Source organism: Mus caroli, unplaced genomic scaffold, assembly GCF_978045245.1.
Source record: "Mus caroli unplaced genomic scaffold, Mus_caroli_1 scaffold_7, whole genome shotgun sequence".
In the NCBI taxonomy this organism is placed as follows: Eukaryota; Metazoa; Chordata; class Mammalia; order Rodentia; family Muridae; genus Mus; species Mus caroli.
The window spans coordinates 98,555,961-98,561,972 of NW_028227262.1; the positions used below are offsets into that span (position 1 = coordinate 98,555,961).

Genomic DNA, 6,012 nt, shown 5'->3' on the forward strand with positions numbered 1-6,012 from the left:
TCTTCAGTGGCTCAAGATCGTGTCAAATTGACAGTGAGTGTTAAGCATCAGATGAGGTCAGTGTAGAGAAAGAAGGTATGAGAGACAGCTTTAAGGGCCTAGAAAGTCTCAGGAAGGACAGGAGTATCAAATACCACACCACTGTCTAGGGAAGACAGCAATCCTAGTGTTAGATACTGCAGAGAGAAACATGACAAGCACCAGAAGTTGTAATCAGAGAAACCTCTGGCTACATTCAAGAGAGTATGCTCCAGCAGAAAAACCTAAGAGTGTTCCAGTGGATAGACTTGAACACCTTCTCGCAGCAGAAGCAGGATGTCAAGCTGGAAACTAGGTTGAAAGGATCAACATGACACTCACTGTTCCTTTTCTGTTGTTATAGCAAATCATCACAGGTCAGTGGCTTCAAAAACAAAAACAAAAACAAAACAGATGTGAGTTCTGTAGAAGCACAACACAAGTCTCAATAAACTCCAATCAAGGTATCTGCAATATTTTAAAATAATGGCTACTAGCTATATTCTAGGACAGAGCCTCCAGATGCAACCTGGAGTTTACAGGGAATACAGGGATCTGAGGAACACAAGAAGTCACTCTTAAAGATGTAATGAGCAAAATGCAAACTATAGAAAGCTATTGTAGACTAATGGCTCACTCCCTTAAAACACTGTGAGCAAAAGCAAAATGCAGACAAGTTGGAAGACTTAGAATGGCATCAGCCAATTGCAATGTATTGATTTGGTCTGCATCTTAATTCAAACAAACTTAAAAATGTACAAGGCAATTAGGGAAATTGAAGCAGGGACTGAATACTTGATGGTATTAAGAATGTTTGATTGCCTTAGGTGTTACGATGAAATGGTTACAAATTAAGTCACATGGTGTCAGGATTTGTAGTAGAGTAAGCTAGGGGCAAAACCAGGGTTACATGGGAGAAGACAAAGAAGCAAGGTTGACCAAGCTGCTAGTGTGGTCCCCAGGTGATGGAGATATTCACTTTTCTGCTTCTTTAATCTTTTTAAGTTTGTATAATTAAAAGAATATCATAAAACATGGCTCAGGCAGGATGTATACTCCTTTATTTTCTTTTTTTTTTTGAAATAACATCTTATGTTTTCCAGGTTGGCCATGAACTTCTGATACAGCTGAGAATGGTCTTGAACTGAATCATCTGGCCTCCACTCCCCCAGTGCTTGGATGACAACTCTGCACGACCCAGTTTGTCCATCCTTCCATCCTTCCTTTCTTCCTTACTAAAAAATTTGGTTAAAATATGGAGAAAAAAAGCTGAAACTATGTGTCCTTAAAATAATTTTAAAGTATCTAACCACATTAACAAGAAATGCAAATAAACATAGAAAAGAAATGGAGAGATGTGATTGGTGTATTTTATTTTTTAAGTTTTCTTCATAACAATAACAATTACCAAGTGTCATTCATAGCAAATGAGCATTTTTCTAAATGCTTTAAAATATTGCTCAACAGATGGATAAGTGAAACCTGGTACACATATAATCAGATGTTATTCTGTTTCACAAAAGAAGAGTGTCTTATTTTCGTAACAAAATATCCCACAAGAGCAACTTAAGGGAAGGGTTACTTGAGTTAACCAGAACAGGGGATACAGTGCATCAAGACAAAGAAGAAATGGGAGAGGCAGCAGGAAGTGGCTGGTCACATGGTGTCCACAGCCAGGAAGCATAAAGTGACTGGTCACATGGTGTCCATAGCTAGGAAGCAGGAAGTGGCTGGTCACATGGTGTCCATAGCTAGGAAGCAGGAAGTGGCTGGTCACATGGTGTCCACAGCTAGGAAGCAGGAAGTAGCTGATCATATGGTGTCCAAAGCCAGGAAGCAGAGAGTGACTGTTCACATTGTGCCTAGCTCAGCATAGCCCTGGTAGGGGTAGAATGACATGGCTCCTGCCCCAGCAGGATTCTCTGCCTAGTACATAGACAGTGTTTTGCTTTTCACTTGGACCCCAGCCTTTATGATAATTTTGTAATAACTCATGTCTACACTCAAAGCATTCAATTACCTTTTCTTTAAACTGATATTAACGGGTGCTAACGGATGGTAGCTCCTGACTACATGCATAGCTGTGACAATATATGGGGCTGAGAGGAAGATGACATCCTCCATCAGGCCTGAGACTTCTCACCAAAGCCCAGGATCTAAAGACAGTGGGCTGATATGTTCAAAATGATCAAGAACATATCTGTCAGCCAGGAACCTCTAGACAAAAGATATGGAGATGGAGCCATATCCTGGCCCTTCTGCTCTCAAACAAACAAAACCTTTAGTTTTGTCCTTATAAACAACAGAGATTATGATTGCTTGTGCATCTGGATGTTGGCAAGGCAAGAGCAAGATACCAACAGATTGATTGGGTAACGGGTCTGCTTTCTAGTTCTTTTTTTTTTTTTTTACTTGTTTTCTTTTTTCTTTCTTTCTTTTTCTTTGATTTAAGTATTATTGCATTATGATGAGAAAAGATACATAATTTCAATTTATCTGAATTTGTTAACTACTTAAAAACATATTTTGAGTAAATAGACTTACATCACATTCTTCTTTCTTTTTTGTACCCCAACTCCTCCCAGAGAGTCCCCCCACTTCAAAACCTGCAATACCTTTTGTTTTTTATCATATTCTTTAAACTTTATAAAATATTGTAACAATAAAAATGAGTATTATAAAAGTTGTTTGATATAAAACAACAATCAATTGAACAGTCTTATGTAGATGTTTGTCTACAGCAATACTGAAAATACATACGTTTTTCTCAATATAAATTTTAAATAACTTCAAATATATTAATTATATGATATTTTAAAATAATATATCACTATTAGTTTTTTTAATGAACATAAATAGATAAAGTCTTTTTGTTTGTTTGTTTTGTTTTTAGTAGAGAACTGGCTTTTTAAGACTTACCTTTATTCAGTCCTTGAATTCTTTTCAGCTGCCCACTTCCATAGTTAGCATCAACATAATGGGATCTGAGCATTGCCTTTGGCCCGTGCATGGAGTCAGGACTTTTGAACTGGCAGGGAGATCCTAGGATAACCAGCTAGGAGGAGGCTTCCTGCTAAAGCACAGAGACGCATTGGTGCCCTTGCCTAAGAGACCATCCAATATGGCCTGTCAGGCCTCTGAACAGGATTTTGTGTGACTTGGCCGGTACTTAGAAAGTAAGGGTCTGAGTATAAAAGAAACACGAGGAACTTGGAAGGGGCAGAGAAGAGGCCGTGTGATCAGGGGAGTGTGGTCCCAGTTCTTCATGTACATGTATGCACATGTCACTGTGAGATCGCTCATGTTGTGTAGCTAATATAAACTAATGTTCCAAAATAGTGAAAGGAATAGAGCCATGGAAAATAGGACATTTTAAAACAGAGTAAAGAATCTAATTAACGAAGAAATAAAAACTCCCCCCAATCATACTTCAAACCAAGAAAGGACAGGAAGAGAAAGTGCTAAGTCCAGAAAACCAAAACCTCTAGACTGAAACAGAAATGTAGAACAGACTCAAGAATTCACAAAGACCCAAGGGCAATGGCTCACCAGCCTAGAGATCCAAATGCTGTCTAGCCAGCCAACAGCTACCGCAGTGTAAGGGCAGGAGGCAGCCCCAGCCAGAGCTGGAAGTGGGCAGGTAAATGACCCCACAGTGGTGAGGTCATTTTCAAGTACATTTTAAATAAGCCATAGCATTTCCAAAAGAGAGTGGGCAAAATGAGTTACCCAGTGAAGAACTGTCAATGGAAATGAAGAAGGGGACATTATGGGTTGAAGTGCAGCTCAGCTTGCAGAATGATCACCCAGTTGTGCACAGCAGCCAGAATTTGATGGACAGCAGCACATAGACCAGTGAGGCTGTGAGTGGTGCAGGCAGGAAGCTCAGGATGTCAAGGGCATCTTCTGCACCTTCATGAGGTCAGTGATGTAGGATAACCAGGGATGTAGGAAACACTGAGACAGAGTCAGAGACACAGATGAGGAGACAAAGGTGTGTGTGTTAAAGAAGGGAGTGAGGAGGCAAGCCTATAATCGCTGCTTCTCAGGAAGCTGGGGCAGACTGCTTCAAAAAATATTGTTTATTTTTTTGTTTCATGTGCATTAGTGTTTTGCCTGTATGAGAGTGTCAGATCCTCTGGAACTGGAGTTACAGTTTTGACCTGCCATATGGGTGCTGGAAATGGAACCCTGGTCCTCTAGAATAACAACTGATGCTCTTAGCCACTAAGCCATCTCTCCAGCCCAGACTGCCTCAAATTTATGACCAGCATGGGCTACATACTTGCAGGTCAGCCAAAGCAGAGATACACATAAAAGGCTCCATCTCAAAACAACAAAAAGCCCTGGAGGCATTGTAGGTGTGGCTGCCACGTCACCTGTGTGTCATGGGTGACAGAGGGGAGAGAGGCTATGTCTATACTCAGTGTGTTGACATACGGATATCTGAATGATCAGTAGACTAACATTTTCTGGAACAAAAAGCAAGCCTGGGACAACCACCGGTCTGGCACCAGGCAGGCCTAGATGGGTGCCCAGAATGGGAAGCAGGTCAAAGACTAGAAGAACCCCCCCTGGGAACACAGACCCCAGGCAGGGGTGACCCTAAGACAGAGGCCACTTGGATGGGCCAGTAAAGGAGCAAGCCTGAAATGACCACCAGACTGGCACCAGGAGGCCTGATAGGGAGCTAGCCTGAGATGATTATCAGTCTGGTGGCCCCCCACCCCCAAACCTGGGGGAGGCAGACCACACTGGAGATGGCCCCTGCCAGGCACTATACTGCATGAGTAGAACATAGCACTCCTGAGATCACCTGAAATGACCCCAGACACTCACAGACCCTGGGTGCCATGAAGTGGAGCAAGTAAGTGGTAGAGCAATGGAAGAGAAAGAGAGAAGAACATGGGCACAACAAAGAGAGGCAGGGCTGGAAACTTGAGGGTAATAAGGAACAGCCAGATGCCAGTAGCTGGTGATGCCACCTAGGATCATGGTGGGGTTCTGTGCTAACACTGGGGGTCACATCTGGGTCTGAGGCTCTGCAGTAGGAGGGATCTGTCACAACCAAAGGCCAGGTGGATGTCCCTGGTCTGGGCTGCCACTAAGGACTCGTTGATGTCAGAGGGCTGAGCAGAGCTAGCCCCACCCTTCACCTGGGCATTGTGGGAGAGCTGGCCCTAGAGGCCTGAGAGCAGGAGAGCAGACCCCGCCCAGAGCCAGCCACAATACTCAGGGGCCCAAACAGTGCAGGAGTTGGGGGTTTAGCAGGCTCTAAGGATGTTAGCACATGGAAGAGCTGGCCCTACCGCTACTTGTCTCCCTGACGTAGTGTGGATGAGAGAGAGATACTTTTTTCCCACCTTGCCCCTCACCACCTGCAGAAGTCAGGATCCCTGGCCTTGGACTCGTGAGAGCAGGGGAGCCGACCCTGTCTTTCAGCAGCTGTAGTACAGCCCTGCACCTCATGTGGAACTGACCACGATGGCAGGAGTATGGGTGAGCTAGCCCTGAGGATGCGAGCATGGGAGAGTTGGCTCTGCCTTCCATCCAATGCATCAGTTGGGAGAGCAGGCCCTGAACCTTGCCTGGGCAGCAGAGCAGCGCTGGTCCCCGAGGTGAAGGTTGCAGTGAGCTGGCCCTGCGCCTTGTCTGCTGGGCACTGGAGAGTAAGAAGCAAAGACACCTTCTTCCCCTCCCCCACATCTATGGCAGATGAGGAATCTGGCCCTCAGGATTATGCGTGGGAGAGCTAGCCATGTTCCTAGCTGGCTGTAGCACTCAGGGCAGCAGTCCCTGCACCTCACCTGGGCACCTAGAGCTGGCACTGGTTGTGGGGGTTGAGGGTGAGCTAGCCCCAAGGGCATGAGAGCTTGAGAGCCCAGCAGGCAGGCTGACTATCTCCGATGCCTCTCAGGCCCAGATCCAGGGCTTTCAATTGGTCCATCCCAATATCTACCCCATCATTGATCTGCTGGAGTGCAGGAAGGGGCT

General features: G+C 44.6%; 1 non-coding gene across 1 annotated transcript; it reads left to right on the plus strand.

Moving 5' to 3' along the window:
• The first annotated feature begins 4,361 nt into the window (after positions 1-4,361).
• On the plus strand, positions 4,362-4,488 carry LOC115031408 (small nucleolar RNA SNORA17). Its single transcript, XR_003837047.1, has one exon. It is a non-coding gene; the product is annotated as a small nucleolar RNA SNORA17 (small nucleolar RNA).
• The last annotated feature ends 1,524 nt before the right edge of the window (positions 4,489-6,012 follow it).